The sequence below is a fragment of the Staurois parvus genome, unplaced genomic scaffold, assembly GCF_062004578.1.
Source record: "Staurois parvus isolate SC_StPar_1 unplaced genomic scaffold, SC_StPar_1.0 ptg000063l, whole genome shotgun sequence".
NCBI classification, from domain to species: Eukaryota; Metazoa; Chordata; class Amphibia; order Anura; family Ranidae; genus Staurois; species Staurois parvus.
The window spans coordinates 611,634-631,835 of record NW_028317859.1 but is presented as its reverse complement, the minus strand read 5'-3'; positions in this window follow the sequence as shown (position 1 = coordinate 631,835).

Sequence of the window (20,202 nt, the reverse complement as noted above, 5' to 3'; positions counted from 1 at the left end):
ATTCTCTTCCACCTCATCTTAAACAACATTTGTTATACGAGATACGTTGATAGCCTGGAGGGAGGCTAGGTGTAAACTAGGTGTATCCCCATGGATATCCCGGTACCTTCCGATACACAATCTCTCTTTCCCTCAAACACAACAATATACTGCGTGTACTACGTGGGTTTCCTATAGCCTCGAAAATGTTGTATAGTTGTTTGAGGTCTCCTCAGGCTCGCTATTACCCTTTTCTCACATCATGTCACAAAGAGATCTGCCTCCCCATCCCTTCATCTATGTTCTGCAAGTCTTGAACTTTGTTCAAAACCTCACCCCAGATAAATCCATTAGATTTCGTAATTCCTTAATCGATACTCTTCTGCTGCGTTGGCAGTTTATGATTTCGGACATCTACAGTCCTCTAAATCTATACTTCTGCAAGTCTCTGGAGTCCACGTCGACTGCTTCTTGGATCAATGACTTCCACAATAGATTCTCAGTAGATCAAATAATTATGGGATCCAATACCATCTGCACTTTTATATTGAGTTCTGGTGTGAACAACTTAAAATTGTGCACCATGCCTATATGCCCCACAGTTTTTCTAAGACGACCTCAGGCACCCAAGGCTGTCCATATTGTACTCTTCAAAAGCCCTCCCTTCTACATAGACTATGGACGTGCCCTACTATTGCTATGTTCTAGGACCAAGTTGAAAGCTTTATAGCATCGATTAACAGCCTCCAGCCATCTAAGAATCCTCTCCAACTCATTTTGATTAATCTGGAATATTCTAATGCTCAGCTGCACAGTCTACATTCTATGTCTAGCCAAAAGATCAAGCCTTGGCTGACAAGTTGGCTCATGTCAGCTAGGAGAACCATTCTTAAGAAGTGGATTTCATCTAATCCACCAACTATATAGGATGTTAAACAGGACATAAACAGTCTTCTTCGTAGAGAGAAACTAAACTTACAGCTTTCTAATTCTCGCTCCATGGATCTCTTTAGCCAGAAATGGAAAACCTATATTACCAGAACATTTCCTATTCCCGACCAATCCAAGCTCTTGACGTGACACGGCCAGGTTTTTTGATATGATATTGACATGGCATGATAATTATATACCAAACTACCCCAATGTCTTAAGTATTAAGCTTTAGATTATACACAACTGTTGTACTCTTGATATGGCATTAAGAAGTCCTATAGCCCTCTTCCTTCCTTGCATACATGTCAGTTAGCCGCTTGCACGGTATGCAACATCAGGGTTCTATGCAATTTTGATTTGTTTATGCCCTGTTCTCTCCCTTGGAGAGTCAGCGCTGATGATCTTTCTAGATATTACTATGTACTAGCGTTCCTAGGTTCGGGTTTCTTATTCCTTCTTCTCCTCTCTCCTTCTCATTCTCTTCCCTCTCTTCTTCTCCCCTTTTTCTTTGTTTCTCCTATACCGCCTCTTCATTTCTACCCTCCTCCCCTCCCTTCCCCTCCTACCTCCTTCCCCCACCTCTCCCTTAACACCCCCCCCCCCCCTTCATGTTAGATTTTAGTTATCAATATGGATACATGTGAACTTTCTACTAGTTTATATAGTGCTTTGATCTTCACTGTTTATGTCATCCAGATTTAATAACAGTATGTATACGCTGTCATTTCTATGCAGATATATTTTGTACTGGTAAAGCTTCAATAAACATTTCTTTAAAAAAAATAAATGGTGTAAAGTTGTGAATGGTGTGCCCCAGGGTTCTATCTTGGGGGTCAATGCTGTTCAATTTGTTTTTTAATTATATAGTTTGGAATCAAGAGCTCAGCTTCAGTGTTTGCTAATAATACCAAATTAGGCCAGGAAATAATTTTGGCATTGACAAAATAGGGGCTTGGGCAGCTACATGGCAGATGAGGTTCAGTATTGGGAAATGTAAAATTATTCACTTGGGTGCCAAAATACACATGCAAACAACACATTAGGAGGGGCTCCCCTTGGAGAGTCAGTGATAGAAAAAAGATCTGGTGGTGCTTGTAGATCGCAGACTTAGCAATGGCATGCAATCCTAAGCTATACTTTCTGTATATTTGGCCGATGGGTTAAGCATGAAGTCTGGGACTGTTATTCATGAAACTATCACTCTGCCAGTATCTATCTCCTTTTCAAATTATAAGGAACAATTGTGCTTCGATGTCATCTCCTCTCCACTGTACCCTATCATCTTGGGCTTACCATGGCTGCAGGTCCACAATCTTTGCATCAACTGGGCCACAGAAGAGGTGAACTTCCAATCATCCTATTGCCAGGAACATCGTCTACCCAAGATTTTGATCCAGGCCCCTACTCTGCTATGTATGGACACTGACAAAGAACTGCGTCAAGTGGTTCCAAATGTCTATCACAACTTTCTGGATGTCTTTAGCAAACGAGGGGCTGATATTCTACCACCACACAGGCATTGTGACTGCCCCATTGAATTGCTGCCTGGGTGCAAAATCCCATTCGGACGAATCTTCCCTCTTTCTGAACGTGAACTTGAGGCTTTGAAAGAATATCTGGATGACAGTCTGCAAGGGATTCATCTGGCGTTCCACCTCTCCAGCAGGGGCCGGGATTTTCTTTGTGGAAAAGAAAGACCATTCACTCCGGCTTTGTGTGGATTACTGTGAGTTAAACAAACTTACTGTGAAAAATCGGTATCCCCTTTCATTAATTCCTGAACTATTCCAAAGACTCAGATATGCCTTAATCCCTACTAGACTTGCGGAGAGCCTACAATCTAGTACGAATCCAGAAGGAGGATGAATGGAAGATGGCTTTCCGCTTTGGTCACTTTGAATACCTGGTAATGCCTTTCGGATTATGTAATGCACCAGCAACATTTCAATATTTAATATCTTTAAGGACTACTTGGATGTTTTTGTTATCGTATACCTAGATGACATTTTGATTTTCTCCAGTCCTTGAAACTTCACTGTACACATGTTTAAAAGGTTCTGGAGCAGCTTAGGCAACATGGACTGTATGCAAATCTTGAGAAGTGCATTCAATTCCTGAGACTAATTATCTCCTCGGAAGGCATCAAGGTGGATCCACAAAAAGTTTCCGTCATCTTGAAATGGACAGCACCGATTGACAAGAAAGGAGTACAACGCTTCGTAGGATTTGCAAATTTCTACTGGAAATTTTTTTTTTATTTATGTTTTCTGCAATTATTACACCCATTACTCAGCTAATCAAACAAGGTACAGAATAAAAGTGCAGCGCTACATAAATGGTGACGTTACATAAAAATATGATAAACACAAATGACTTGATGTCAGTGGATTAATAAAATGCCGGCGAGAGTTCATCAAAAATGCTGTGGTGAAATGTGCATACAGTCTCTGATATGCCAAAAACATAAGCATAAGTAGTGACTTTTCGTGGTGATAAGAATAGTCAAATAATGCACTAACCAGATAGCGCATAAATAGCGCATGGGGCATTTAAGACCTGCCCCTGGTACTCAGCAGCTGTGTCACTGGAACAGAGGGGTGTCATCTGTAGGGCCACCACTAGATGTCATCCGTCCGTGCAGAAGATGTATCCAGCCACTGAATTAATGGAACAAGCGGGTTTCATCTATAGGGCGACCACTAGATGTCATCCGTCCATGGAGGAGATGTCTCATAGATCCAGAGATGTCACTTGCAGATGTTATCTTAATGTGCACAGCCCTCAGATGATGTGTTTTTACACGATACGCGTTAGGGAAGTGCCAATCTCTGTTTATCTCTTGTACATGTACCTCTGGTTTGGCCATTCAAGAGCAGCTGAACCAATATTGTAAGTTTACTTCTGATTGCTTATATACTTTATTAAACATTATCACACTATTTGAGCCCTCTTTTCCACGGGCTCTTTATTTCTGGGGAGCCTGTAACTTTGAAGGTCCTGTAGCTGAGGGCTGTGCACATTAAGATAACATCTGCAAGTGACATCTCTGGATCTATGAGACATCTCCTCCATGGACGGATGACATCTAGTGGTCGCCCTATAGATGACACCCGCTTGTTCCATTAATTCAGTGGCTGGATACATCTTCTGCACGGACGGATGACATCTAGTGGTGGCCCTACAGATGACACCCCTCTGTTCCAGTGACACAGCTGCTGAGTACCAGGGGCAGGTCTTAAATGCCCCATGCGCTATTTATGCGCTATCTGGTTAGTGCATTATTTGACTATTCTTATCACCACGAAAAGTCACTACTTATGCTTATGTTTTTGGCATATCAGAGACTGTATGCACATTTCACCACAGCATTTTTGATGAACTCTCGCCGGCATTTTATTAATCCACTGACATCAAGTCATTTGTGTTTATCATATTTTTATGTAAAGTCACCATTTATGTAGCGCTGCACTTTTATTCTTTATCATTTACTGTGGAGGTTCCCGAGGTGCCTTTTTTGTTGCCAGCGGCTACCATATTTTATGCACTGCGCTCGATTTTTTATATATAAGTTTTAATCAAACATGGTACGCTTTCCTGCTCAAATCCGGAAGCCCATGCCGCATTTGAAACCTTACAAAGGGACTTTTCACATCAGCACCCATATTAAGTCATCCTGATCCTGCTTTCCCTTACATTTTGAAAGTCTCCACCTCAGAGAATGCAGTAAGGGCAGTTCTTTCACAGTATCAAGGGCTAAAGACTGTTCTTCATCCAGTGGCATTCTTCTCACGCAAACTTTCCCCAAGAACTACTATGATGTGGGGGACTGTGAATTGCTGGCGATCAAGTCTGCCCTGGAAGAGTGGAGATATCTCTTGGAGGAGTCTACTCATCTCATCCTGATCGTCACAGATCATAAGAACTTGGAGTATTTGAAGACAGCCAAGTGTTTGAAGCCACGTCAGGCCAGATGGGCACTTTTTTTTCTAGATTTGTTTTTCATGTAACATATAGATCCGGGTCCAAAAATGTCAAACCAGAAGTTCTATTACGAATGTTTGATGACCCTAAACAAACAATCTCCTTCTGATACCATTCTGTCAGCTGGAAACTTTTTACTATTACAAGCAGATCTATTATCTCACATTAAACAGGTCTCAGCTGGAATGTCTTCTCCGCCAAGAGTCTCTCTGACGTCAAGAGAAGGTTTGCTGTGCTCTGGAGTCAAAATCTTTGTACCTAAAGGTGCCCGAATGGCTGTTTCAACTGTTTCATGATCACCTCTGACTTGATACAGCATCTGGTTTGATGGCCTGACATGGTTAAAGACTGCAAAGCCTATGTGAACTGCAGTTTTACCTGCAGTCGCAGCAAAAACAGCAAGAATAAAGCTTGGGGGTTCTCAGGCCCCTTCCAATTCCCAACAGACCCTGTAAAATGATTGCCATGGATTTTATTGTGGAACTTCTGTTATCTTTGTTGTGGTGGATCAATATTCCAAAATGGCTCACTTTATGCCTATGAAAGGTACTCCCTCTGCACTGGAAACAGCTCAAGTCTTTGTGAAAGAAGGCTTCACGGTACCCCTGCCAACATTGTCTCGGACCGTGGAGTCCAGTTTACATCCAGGTTCTGGAAGGCACTGTGGAATTTTAAAGACTGAACTTTCTTTCTCTTCAGCTGAGAGAACGAATCAGACTCTAGAACAATACATCCGCTGTTTTTCATCGTTCTCCCAAAATGATTGGGTACTCTTATTACCCCTAGCTGAATTCGCATATAACAACTCAACACATTCCTTCACCAAGCAGTCCCATTTCTGTACGAATTATGGGTTCCATCCTTCATTTTTATCCAATGACTTACCTGAATCTTTTTTTCCAGTGGTCCAAGACACCTTGCATTTCTTTCAGCAAAAGGTCCTGCAGGAACCAATAACCAAAGTGCAAGAGGATAACAAGAGGATTTTTAACAAAAAGTGAAGGGGCGAATTGATCCTGAAAAACAGGTTGGCTTTTTACTGTTAACTTAAGACTGGCATGCCCTACAAAGAAATGTGGTCCTAAATTTTTGGGTCCCTTTCCTGTAAAAAGGAAAATTAATAATGTGTCTTATGAACTAACCTTACCTGACTCTCTAAAGATCCATCCAGTATTTCATGTGTCATTATTGAAGCCCATGACCCAGATCCCTTTCCAGACCATAATACTAGTCCTCCAGAACCTATTATTATTCATGGGGAGGTGGAATACGAAGTAGAGACCATTCTGGATTGCAGGCGGGAAGGAAGAAGGAACCAACTGCAGTATTTGATTAAGTGGAAAGGGTACGGGGCAGAAGAGAAATCTTGGGAACCAGATTCAAACATACATGCTCAAGAGTTAATTTAAGCTTTCTTTCACAGGCACCCTGAAAAATTGGCCCAGTTAAGCATCTGGAGGCTGCTCGTAGGGAGGGGGCAGTGTCAGGAAAGACACATTCCGGTGCACAGAACAGTCGTTCACAGCCAATTCGCGGGTGCGCATGGTGTGCGAACAGATGCATGGGAGCATGCAGGAGCGTGAACAAGTGTGCAAGCATGCATAAACACCAGGCAGGCTATTTAAACTGTTAGTAAAAGATAGGTTTAGAGGTTCAAATATAAATTACTGTATCACCCAATATATGGCTTCCATCCAGCAGCCAAAAAATATGCAGACCAAAAAAGAGATTTGTGAAAAGAGATTCACAAGAAAGCGGCTACATTATGGACAGAATGCGATACTCAGAAAAATTTCCAAAAATTATGCTTTATTACACATTAATGATTGACAAATCGGGCAATCGCCCTGGTCTACCATCACCTTAGTATGAGGCAATACACACAGACCTAAAACCATTAAAATCACACCAAGACCGGTCTGGATTTATATGTGCTGCAAAGGCTATGACAACCATAGTCTAAAGCTTTTGCAGCACCGCACATTGGTTACACTCCCTGTAGGAGGTGTTTTCAAAAATTTATACCATAGGTATATAATATCACATGCTATGCATATAAGCACATATAGTTACCACATTGGTTACACTCCCTGTAGGAGGGGTTTTAAAAAATTGTACCATAGGTATATAATATCACATGCTATGCATATAAGGAAATACAGTTACCACGTGGAGAGAAGCATAACCCTAAGCCTATATAAGGCAATATGGGTAAAAAATTGAATGAAAAAAGGGGGGGAAAAACCCCAATAATATAATGATGGATTCATGCAGTACAACCCTGTAGAGGCACATGTGGTTGGGGCCCATCTATCTGTGATATACGTAAATAGTTGCAAAAAGTCTTATAGATGAAAGAGTCCCTGTTGATGTCTTGATGGAGAGATGAATGCAAATAGCAGAGGCCTGCTTTATATGGTTTCTTCACCACAACATGTGGACTGCAAACCACTTTAATATTTGAAATGAGATGAGGCCCAATAGGTCTTCCGCCTGTTGCAATATATGTAGTATGCCTTGCATCTAGATAAAACATCATAATGTCCCCATCCTGTAATAAGACAAACAATATAAGAATAGTCACTCTGGGTACTCTCACTCTGATGTATATATAGTATAAGTAACAAGGAGCCTTCTTCGTTATTCCTGTAACAGTCCACTCATCACCTGTGCCATGGGTAGTAGAAAATAGAAATATCCTTCATAGGTACTGCCGAGTTGATCCAGGGAACTACCGCTTACATCAGCCGACATTTCGCGGGTTCCAACCTCTCCATGGCGCCTTTACAGCTTTTGCATGACTCATGGCATGTGAAAATGGCTGCCTCCTTGTAGGTCGGCGTGCATATCACCAATGCGCATGAGCGGAAGTGACGTATCTGACGTATGACGTCAACACGTTTCGCCGATGGGCGTATCTCACTCAGCTTCGTCAGGACCAATGAGATTCCTGCCTTTCAGCTTCCTATTTATAGAGTGTAACCAATGTGGTAACTATATGTGCTTATATGCATAGCATGTGATATTATATACCTATGGTATAAATTTTTGAAAACACCTCCTACAGGGAGTGTAACCAATGTGCGGTGCTGCAAATGCTTTAGACTATAGTTGTCATAAATCCAGACCGGTCTTGGTGTGATTTTAATGGTTTTAGGTCTGTGTGTATTGTCTCATACTAAGGTGATGGTAAACCAGGGCAATTGCCCGATTGTCAATCATTAATGTGTAATAAAGCATAATTTTTGGAAATTTTTCTGAGTATCGCATTCTGTCCATAATGTAGCCACTTTCTTGTGAATCTCTTTTCACAAATCTCTTTTTTGGTCAGGCTATTTAAACTGCACTATGGCTTGGGGTAGTTCCGCTTGGTCTTTTACATTCTCTGAAGCATCTGAAATCTGTTCCTGTATTGACACTCTGTTACCTACTTGATCTGCCTCTGACCTTGCCTGAATACTGCCTGTACCAACCCCTGGCTTTTCCTTGGTTTTCGTCTCTGCCTGCTCCTCCTGCTTATACAGCCATCTGCCTACCGTTGCTGACCCTGGCCTTGACTATTCTTCTGCCTGCCGTGTTTGTACCTTGATCTGCTTTTCAGTTGCCAACCCAAACTGCCTGACTCTGCTCTTTGCATCTGAACCAGCTGACTTGTATCACTTTCCACGACAGTCTTCCTTCAGCACAGCCTGCTCAACAGCAATGCATTCTGCTCTACAGCAACGCACAGCCTACTCCACAGCCAACGTACAGCCTGCTCATCAGCAAAGCCAGCCTGCCATTCAGCAAGCACAGCCTGCTCCACCGCAATGCACTACCTGCTCATCCTCCAACCACTTGCAGCTCTCCAGCACCCTGCAACAGAATACCAGTCAGGCACTCGTGCCCACTTTGTGCTCAGGTGCTCTTGTCACTTTACCAGGACTCCTGAGCCAGAGGTGTAAGAAAAGCCTACCTCCACATGTCAGGCTCCAGCACCAGGTACGTTACAAATTATATCAAAATATAAAGTCTCTTGTGAAATAATATTTAAAATCAGTGCACAAAGTCTCTTGGGGAAAAGGATACAATAGACTTCCAGAGAAAGGCTTCCTCCACCGTTTTCAACAACCACTGAGTATGATGGAAGGAACTATGATCCCCACCATGGAATGAGATCAAATTATGAACAGAGACCAATTCAAAACTTTGTTGAGGTTCTCCATTTTCCACAAAGTCACAGAAACATAGAAAGGAAAAGAAGAAAGCTGTAAAGAGGTGGTGGCATTTTCAATCTCAGTTCAGTGACCTTAACCCAACAGGAAACAGATACCTTAGATAGGGGCTTAAATTTTGCCCCACCTAAACCTTTGAGTAGATTTCAAGCAATCCTATATGTCCATAAATATATTCGAAAGGTGTATGTTAAAAGGTATATGATTACTAATCCAGTTAAAAATAAGAAGGTGGTGTTTGAGATACAACCAATAGGGGTTGAGAAATGTGTGTTTTTAACCCCCTCAGGGAACATGTCATCCTCACTGAAAGTATTTAGCGACTTGACCTTAAAAGATGTTGAGATAAGGATTAAAAAACCTCAGATGGAAACATCTTTGGAAACGGGTATCCAACAATTGTGAGAGAGAAATTAGTTAGTTATGAGGCCAGCACATGTCAGGAATGGACTGGCCAGCAATGGTGGGACTCACCTGCCTTTTGATCTGCAGTACCAGGGCTGGCCAGCGGGTGCTCCCAGCAATCAGAGACTCAACCTTTCAGCCAGCTAACACCTGGAACTGATGATACTGGTGTATTTAAGGGATGGCCAGACTTGCAGACTCTGCCTTGGTGTTGTGTTTGTCCTGGGCCCTGTATCTGTCCTGCATCCTGTTTCTGTTCCTTTGCTACCTGTTCTGATCCCTGGCTTGTGACCCTGACCATCCCTCTGCCTGACCCTCTGTACTACGCTGCTTGCTACCTGTTCTGATCCCTGGCTTGTGACCCTGACCATCCCTCTGCCTGACCCTCTGTACTACGCTGCTTGCTACCTGCTGAACCTGGCCTGTGACCCCGACCATTCTCCGCTTGCTCCCCCTGTACCTACCTGCCCAATTGATATTGACTCGGCCTGCCTGACGACGCTTGCTTGTATGTACTGTTATCTGTGGGTGGTTGGTTGGGTTTGTTTGCACTGTATTATGTTTAGTATTGCACTGCGTTTATGTTTGTATGGTTAGTGTTAATAAATTGTATTGTTTATCACATATCTGAAGTCTGCGTTTCCCTGCATCAGTCACACACCTCTGGTCATACCTGGGAGCCCTGACATTACACCAAGGCCAATCCTGACCAGAAGTGGCTGCACAGGGAAGCCATCTTGGTTTGTTGATGGGAAGGATGGATCTGGATGAGGTTGAGTATTTATATCTGCTAGTGTTTGATGACAGGGAGTATGCTTATCAAACTCTGAAGGAGTATCCCCGGGATCAACTACTAGAATGTATACGGCTCGCTCATGTTCTAGTAGATCAGGGCACAGAGTTCTCTGAGGTGCAGCCATTGATTGAGGTTTGTGCTGAGTTGGTTTCATCTGGTTCCCCCGAATGCAGGGATGAATTTTTGCCACCATTTAGTGCAGACCAGGTAGAGTCCCTGGTGTGGTTATTAGAGGATGATGTGGGTTACTTTCTGGAGCGTTATTCCACATGTTCACCACAGACACTTAGAGAGTGTATAAACGCAGTGCAGTCTTTGGTCAGACAGGCTTTGTGTAAGCTCAGCTTTGTTCAACCCATACTGCAGACATGGACAGATTTGTTGCACCCAGCCTCAGTCCGCTTACAAAGACCCAGTCCTGCTTCTAATCTATTTCCTCAAAGCTCTATTCCTGCATTCCCAACAGCTCCTCCTGCCCTGCTATCTACCGCATGTCAGTACCCTGTTCCCACTCGCTGCACCTATCCTGCCTTTAACCCTGTAAAGAAGCCCTCTGTAGCGACTGTTCCTTCCTCTGTTCAATCCTCCAGCTCTTCTCTGTCTCCAGCTGCTCCATTCGTTTGCAGACCTGCGTTTACTTGCAGTGCTCCAGTAGTTAAAACCAGAAAAAAGCGAAAATTCTTTCCAACCAATACCATCCTGCCAGTATCCAAACCGGTGAGCCTGCCTTCCGTGGTTCAGCCTGAAGCCTCTACTCGGCCTGAAGCCTCTACTCGGCCTGAAGCCTCTACTCGGCCTGATGCCTCTACTCGGCCTGATGCCTGTACGCAGCCTGATGCCGGTACGCAACCTGATGCCTCTCTTCGGCCTGATGCCTCTCTTCGGCCTGATGCCTCTACTCGGCCTGATGCCTCTACTCGGCCTGAAGCCTCTACTCGGCCTGAAGCCTCTACTCGGCCTGATGCCTCTACTCGGCCTGATGCCTCTACTCGGCCTGAAGCCTCTACTCGGCCTGAAGCCTCTACTCGGCCTGATGCCTCTACTCGGCCTGATGCCTCTACTCGGCCTGAAGCCTCTACTCGGCCTGAAGCCTCTACTCGGCCTGATGCCTCTACTCGGCCTGATGCCTCTACTCGGCCTGAAGCCTCTACTCGGCCTGAAGCCTCTACTCGGCCTGATGCCTCTACTCGGCCTGATGCCTCTACTCGGCCTGAAGCCTCTACTCGGCCTGAAGCCTCTACTCGGCCTGATGCCTCTACTCGGCCTGAAGCCTCTACTCGGCCTGAAGCCTCTACTCGGCCTGATGCCTCTACTCGGCCTGATGCCTCTACTCGGCCTGAAGCCTCTACTCGGCCTGAAGCCTCTACTCGGCCTGATGCCTCTACTCGGCCTGAAGCCTCTACTCGGCCTGAAGCCTCTACTCGGCCTGAAGCCTCTACTCGGCCTGATGCCTCTACTCGGCCTGAAGCCTCTACTCGGCCTGAAGCCTCTACTCGCCCTGAAGCCTCTACTCAGCCGGACGCCGGCATTCAGCCTGATGCCTCTACCCAGCATGATGAACTGATCCAGCCTGACGATCCTATTAGGCCAGTTGACTCGATGCCCGCTGTTGATCCAGATGATCCGGTACCTGATCCGGTGCTCGCTGTCAAGCCAAATGACTTGATGCCTGGTGACCCGATGCCCGCTGTCCAGTCAGACGATCCAATGTCTGACCCAGTGCCCGCGGTCATACCAGTTGACTCGGAGCCCACTGCCTTGCCAGATGACGCGGTGCCCGCGGTCGAGCCAAATGACCTGATGCCTGGTGACCCGATGCCCGCTGTCCAGCCAGACGATCCAATGTCTGACCTAGTGCCAGCGGTCATGCCAGTTGACTCGGAGCCCACTGTCGTGCCTGTTGACTCGGTGCCCGCTGCTCCGCCTGGGGGCCCGAGACCTGTCGCTCCGCCTGGGGGTCCAGCGCCCGCCGCTCCACCTGGGGGTCCGGCGCCCGCCGCCCCGCCTGGGGGCCCGAGACCTGTCGCTCCGCCTGAGGGCCCGAGACCTGTCGCACCGCCTGGGGGTCCGGCGCCCGCCGCTCCGCCTGAGGGCCCGAGACCTGTCGCTCCACCTGGGGGTTCGGCGCCCGCCGCTCCGCCTGAGGGCCCGAGACCTGTCGCTCCGCCTGGGGGTCCGGCGCCCGCCGCTCCGCCTGAGGGCCCGAGACCTGTCGCTCCGCCTGGGGGTCCGGCGCCCGCCGCTCCGCCTGAGGGCCCGAGACCTGTCGCTCCACCCGGGGGTCCGGCGCCCGCCGCTCCGCCTGAGGGCCCGAGACCTGTAGTTCCGCCTGGGGGTCCGGCGCCCGCCGCTCCGCCTGGGGGTCCGGCGCCCGCCGCTCCGCCTGGGGACCCGATGCCTGTCGCCCCGCCTGGGGGCCCGATGCCTGTCGCCCCGCCTGGGGGCCCGATGCCTGTCGCTCCACCTGGGGGTCCGGCGCCCGCCGCTCCACCTGAGGGCACGAGACCTGTCGCTCCACCCGGGGGTCCGGCGCCCGCTGCTCCGCCTGAGGGCCCGAGGCCTGTAGTTCCGCCTGGGGGTCCGGCGCCCGCCACCCCGCCTGGGGGTCCGATGCCTGTCGCCCCGCCTGGGGGTCCGATGCCTGTCGCCCCGCCTGGGGGTCCGATGCCTGTCGCCCCGCCTGGGGGCCCGAGGCCTGTCGCTCCATCTGGGGGTCCGGCACCCGCCGCTCCGCCTGAGGGCCCGAGACCTGTAGTTCCGCCTGGGGGCCCGATGCCTGTCGCCCCGCCCGGGGCCCGAGGCCTGTCGCCCCGCCCTGGGGCCCGAGGCCTGCCGCCCCGCCCGGGGGCCCGGTGCCTGCCGCCCCGCCCGGGGGCCCGGTGCCTGCCGCTCCGCCCGGGGGCCCGGTGCCTGCCGCTCCGCCCGGTGGCCCGCTGCCTGCCGCTTTGCCTGGTAGCCCGATGTGCCTCTGCCCGGGGTCCTGCCCGATGTGCCTCTGCCCGGAGTCCTGCCCGATGTGCCTTTGCCCGGAGTCCAGCCCAATGTGCCTCTGCCCGGAGTCCAGCCCGATGTGCCTCTGCCCGGAGTCCAGCCCGATGTGCCTCTGCCCGGAGTCCAGCCCGATGTGCCTCTGCCCGGAGTCCAGCCCGATGTGCCTCTGCCCGGAGTCCAGCCCGATGTGCCTCTGCCCGGTGTGCCTCTGCCCGGTGTGCCTCTGCCCGGTGTGGCTCTGCCCGGTGTACCGCTGCCCGGAGTCCTGCCCGGTGTGCCAGTCTTTGATATCCCGCCAGTTACCAGACCCGGGCGGTGGAACATTTTTCCCAGCTAGGACTGTTTGGAGCGTCCTGAGGCCGCTCCTTGAGGGGGGGGTACTGTCAGGAATGGACTGGCCAGCAATGGTGGGACTCACCTGCCTTTTGATCTGCAGTACCAGGGCTGGCCAGCGGGTGCTCCCAGCAATCAGAGACTCAACCTTTCAGCCAGCTAACACCTGGAACTGATGATACTGGTGTATTTAAGGGATGGCCAGACTTGCAGACTCTGCCTTGGTGTTGTGTTTGTCCTGGGCCCTGTATCTGTCCTGCATCCTGTTTCTGTTCCTTTGCTACCTGTTCTGATCCCTGGCTTGTGACCCTGACCATCCCTCTGCCTGACCCTCTGTACTACGCTGCTTGCTACCTGTTCTGATCCCTGGCTTGTGACCCTGACCATCCCTCTGCCTGACCCTCTGTACTACGCTGCTTGCTACCTGTTCTGATCCCTGGCTTGTGACCCTGACCATCCCTCTGCCTGACCCTCTGTACTACGCTGCTTGCTACCTGCTGAACCTGGCCTGTGACCCCGACCATTCTCCGCTTGCTCCCCCTGTACCTACCTGCCCAATTGATATTGACTCGGCCTGCCTGACGACGCTTGCTTGTATGTACTGTTATCTGTGGGTGGTTGGTTGGGTTTGTTTGCACTGTATTATGTTTAGTATTGCACTGCGTTTATGTTTGTATGGTTAGTGTTAATAAATTGTATTGTTTATCACATATCTGAAGTCTGCGTTTCCCTGCATCAGTCACACACCTCTGGTCATACCTGGGAGCCCTGACAGCACACAAGGTGGGGGATATTATGAAAAGTGATCCCACTAATTCCTATAAAAAGGAAGCTTATAAAAAGGTGGTTGATAGGGGTTACAAGCAAGGGATCCTGAATAAGAATGAAAAACAATATCCTGAATAAGAATGCAAATAATAATAATAATTTACTACTTACCTGAGGTTCATAAAAACCTTATAGGTCCACCCGGGTGTCCGAATGCCACCGAGATTGACTTGGTTATGTCACAGTTGGGAAAGTATATTGATCATTATATACAGCCTCTTGCTAATAAAATGCCATCCCTCCTTAAGGATTCTAGGCATGTTATCAATTTATTGAGCAATTTAGAAATTCAAGAGGGTAGTTTATTGGTCACAGCGGACGTGACTTCTTTGTACACTATTATCCCTCATTCTTTAGGCTTGGGAGCTGTGGAATATTATTTGAATAGTAAGTCAGAGTTATATCAGTGTCAAGAACTTTAGTTATGGACCTGTTAAAGTTTGCAGCCATGCATAATTATTTTTGGTTTGGGGGGCAATTCTTTTTACAGAGCAGGGGTGTAGCCATGGGGGCTAAATATGCCTCTAGTTTGGCCAATTTGTTCATATGGGAGGAGGACATCATCTATGCGCACAGGAGGGAGGAGCTTGTGCGATGGGCATGTTATATAGAAGACATCCTCCCCCTGTGGAAGGCCAATCCAGAGTTTCTCGTTTTATGTCCGAGCTTAATAACGAAAGAGGTACAATCCTCAACTATGAGGCTAGTCCTACTGCAATACTCTTCTTAGATTTAAATATCAGGATAGAGGGTAATGCCTATATAACTAATACTTTTTTTAAGGCGTAATTCCTTCATTCTTTTAGAAAGTTATCATCACCAACCTTAACTTATGTCTGTCCTTGTAATCAATTTACCAGGATCAAAGGAGAATTGCGCTCATGATAGTGATTTGTAAATACCAGCAGATATTTTGAAAAAAAGATTTTTAGATAAAGGGTATGATGAAAGTGATATGGATAATATTATTTTAGAGGTGAGGGGATAGGTAGACTAAATTTTTTAATGGAGAAATCCAAAATCAATAAAGAAGGGGTGTTCTCTTGAACATTTATCATCTCTTTTTCTTCACAATATAGTATTAAATAATTAACCAACATTGGCATGTCCTGAAAAATGATAATATCCTGGGCCCCCTCTTGCCAAAAAAGCCCCAATTAGTATATAGAGGGGTTTCTTCTCTCAGATATATTGTTGCCCGTAGTGCAGTTGATGCTCCTGTGAGATCAACCTTCTTTCATAACCTTACTGGGTTTTTTCTTTCTAAAAAGTGTGCAGCTTGTAGGGTGCATCAGTTGGGATGTAGTAAAACTAATTCCTTTAACTGTTCGAGGAGTTATATTAAGATCTCCATTACTTGAACCACCACCCATGTTGCGAACTTATTGCAGTGCCTGTGTGGTCTGCAATATGTGGGCAGGACCACACGGGCTCTGAGTTTTAGATTGGGTGAACATCTGAAAAACAATAGGAATGGCTTTAAAGGGCCACAGTGTGCCAAAACATTACGCAGCTGTCCACAGTAAAGACCAAACAAGGACTATCCTATTGGATTTGGAAAAATGTGTTCCCCCATTGGAGGAGTAGTGCTCTTAAAAGAGTGGTTTCTAGAATAGAGACAAGATGGATCTACCAATTCAAAACCTACTCCCCTTATGGCCTAAACATAGATTGGGACATAAATGCTTTTATTAACAATGGTTGACGATATTTGGTCTTGGTGGTAAATTTAATTTACCCCCTCTTATGGTAATTTTTTTTTATCTTATTATTTGTTTCAGCAAGGTGGGAGGGAATTTATTTTCCATTTTTATCATGTATTGTTTATTTTTTTTATTTTTCATTAATTTGCTAATAAATAATTTTTTACACATCTGTTATCCTTTTTTTATGGCTCTGCTGATGGTGTCTCTGCTGATGGTTGTGATGGTGTCACCCTTTGTGCCAGTTTGTATATATGTGTGAAAAATGGTTGCGATGGTGTCACCCTTTGTGCCAGTGTAAGGCAGATGCTTGTTTTTCTTTACTCTAAGATGGCCACTGTTGGATTATTCTCTGGCATTTGCTTTAAAGATAGCCAGGTCGACCATAAGATGGCCACAAGTTTTAAGCCAGGTTTGTTTTTTTATGATTGAGGTTAGGTCAATTCAACTTCCTTTTTAATAGCTTGTATATACGTGTTAAAAATGGTAGCGGATTACGAACGAGGCTTGGCTTTTAGACTTGTTAAAGTTGGCCTTGAGTTATATTGAGGCTTGGCCATTTTCATTTCTTTTAATGTATCCTGTATATAAATCGTGATGATCCAGCATGAACCCTGGAAGATGTCAGCTATGATGAAATACGTTGGGCGGAGCCTTGCTGTGGCAGCATCAATTTGGTCGGCAGTACACTGGAAAACTATCTGTAATGTGCTTTGTACATGTTTGGATGGTTTCTGTACAGCGCTATATATTATTTTAACCGTGGGAGTGAATTTTTAATTGGTTTTAAAATAAATGCATGTAATTTTCACACTATGTGGAGCATGTGATTTTCTTGTTTTGGGTGCTTACCTACATGCACAGATTCATTTTGGTGGATAGTACCCAACATACATTAATATAAAAAGTCCTTTTTATTAATATATATTTTTCAGAATGCAATTTTTTAAAATAATGGTTTATATTATTTTTGTGTGGGGGGGGGCTTCTGTCAAGGGGGCCCATGGCAGTTGCCCCATTTCCCCCCCCTTATAAATCCAGCACTGTGGCAGACTATCCAAATTAATTAGCTGCTTTTATGCAACATACCTTAACAGGCATATGTTAACGCATCACATAAGTGTGAACCTAGCCTTGGGGGGATTTTGGAGAGATTTCCTGTATTATCTTGGGGACAGTAAGTAAAGGGAAATCTCCCCAACAGGACATAGACAGTAAAAAAACAACCTGACAGGAGTCTTAACCCTTCTTTACACCATCCAGAAAAGTTTCTGCTTTACATACACTTTAAAATGTGCTGCTACTGTATATGTGAAAAGCAGTATCTTATACAGCATTTGTGTTTGTTCAGTTTCATAAATGCCATTGTCAATTTATACAAAAATAATACGTTTTACAATTATTTACAATAATAATTTTATTGGCATTGTAGGCAAAGAAATTATTTTTAAAAATATAATTTAAGTAAATACACTGTAATTTTTGGGGTCATCAAAAACAGCAATAATGTGAGTGACATTTATTTTGACTATCTATTGACAATAGAACTATCTCAGGAAACCATTCAGAAAGACGAAAAGCCCCTGATACACATACAGTATAACTCTAGATTATATATACACGCAGGCTGTAAATGTAGAATTTTGTCTTCAATGGACTTCGGTCTAGTAGTTGCTCAAAGCTTCTGTCAGACTGTTACATTGGGGTTGATTTACTAAAGGAGTTGAGAATTTTCACTCAATAAATTGAAGTGGTCTCTGCTTGGAACACCCACTCTTGTGCAAATGAAATAAACAGGAATTTGCTTTTCCCATGATTGAATGAATACAGTGAATTTTCATTCAATTAATTGAGTGGAGATTCTCAATTCCTTTAGTGAATCAGCATGCTTTTACTTTTTATTATTTCATTGCCATTATACAAGGATTTTATATGAATATCTAGTGACTGAGAGTAAAACAAATGTTAATGCCTTAACACAATTTTGTAACTTTGACATGTGTTCGTAAAACCATACATATCACTACTTTGTCCATCAAGGTAGATTTTACCTTGTTTTTTTATAGGTCCTATAGATTTTATCAAAGGAAAACTGGCCCAAAATAGTAAATAAAAATATATATATTTTTTATTTCACTGTGTATTTCTTGTTACTACCATAACCTACTACCAAGAACAGTCAAAAATAAATTCTCCTTCTCCTGACACTAACTGACACTGATACTAATTTAAAAAATGCTTTAAAAAAAATCCTGCCCAAATTATACTGGCCATGATCTTTGACCCTGACCTTTGACCCTTACTTGATCCTAACACTAACGCAGATCTATCCTTGATGTAGCTATATTTTCTTTATTTTTAATTTTTAAAATTATTTTTTTTTTTACACATATGTGTTTACATAGCTTTCTCCTTGCAAAGAGAGAGAGAGAGAGAGAGAGATACAATGTAACTATTTCTCCATTCAGAAAGAATGTAAACACAAGGGTGGGCTGCACAGTGACTGATCACTGTGATAGCCAATCAGAGGCTATCATAGCAATCAGGTGACCTGGAACTGGGAGACCCACGTTCCAATTGGTAGTACAGGACCCAGGCCTCCCGCTGTGCGCTTTTTACTCAATATACAATTTTTTTAAAAAGTAGCCTTAATTAGAAAATATATAATGTATGTACTAAATGCCTTTAGGGTTTTTATTCATTTAGTAGCGTGAATGATAACCCAAATATGAATGCATAACTTAAAAATGTTTCATTTTCATCTGTAATAACATCACTGAGTTTGTACTAGGAACACAACTTTGTTTCCATATATTTTTTTTTCTGTTTTTGTTCCTGTACATATTGCACATGGTTTTTGTGGATAAACTGCACATGTGTTTTGCCAAGAGGTTTAGTTTACCATGTCTGTTTGAAGTGATGTAAATTCATCCAGGGAGTTGCACCCCCCCCTTGCGGAGTTACCCTAATATTCACTATATTGCCAAAAGTATTGGGACACCCCACCAAACCATTAGATTCAGGTGATCAAATCACCTCCATGGCCACAGGTGTATAAAATCAAGCACCTAGGCATGCAGACTGCTTCTATAAGCATTTGTGAAAGAATGGGTCGCTCTAAGGAGCTCATTGAATTCAAACGTGCAATAAGTCCATCCATGAAATTTTCTTGCTACTAAATATTCCACGATCAACTTAGTGGTATTATAAACAAAGTGGAAGCAACTGGGAACAACAGCAACTCAGTCACAAAGTAGTAGGCCACATAAAATGACAGAGCGGGGTCAGTGCATGCTGAAGCGCTCAGAAGTCGCCAACTGTCTGCACAGTCAATAGTTTAAGACCACCAAACTTTGTGTGGCCTTCAGATTAGCACGACAACAGTGTGTAGAAAGCTTCATGGAATGGGTTTCCATGGCCGAGCAGCTGCATCCAAGCCTTCTCTCGCAATGCAAAGCGTTGGATGTAGTGGTGTAAAGTACGCCGCCACTGGACTCTAGAGCAATGGAGACGTGTTCTCTGGAGTGACGAATCACGCTTCTCTGTCTGGCAATCTGATGGATGTGTCTGGGTTTGCCAGGAGAACGGTACTTGCCTGACTGCATTGTGCCAAGTGGAAAGTTTGGTGGAGGGGGAATTAGGGGGTGGGATTGTTTTTCAGGGGTTGGGCTTGGCCCCTTAGTTCCAGTGAAGGGAACTCTTAAGGTGTAAGCATACCAAGACATTTTGGACAATTTCATGCTCCCAACTTTGTGGGAACAGTTTGGGGATGGCCCCTTCTTGTTCCAACATGACTTGCGCACCAGTGCACAAAGCAAGGTCCATAAAGACATGAACGAGTGAGTTTGGGGTGGAGGAACTTGACTGGCCTGAACAGAGTCCTGACCTCAACCCGATAGAACACCTTTTAGATGAATTAAAGGGGAGACTGTGAGCCAGGTCTTCTCATCTGACAGCCAAGTCTTCTTGTCTGATATCAGTGCCTGACCTCACAAGTGCGCTTCTAAAAAAATGGTCAAACATTCCCATAGACACACTC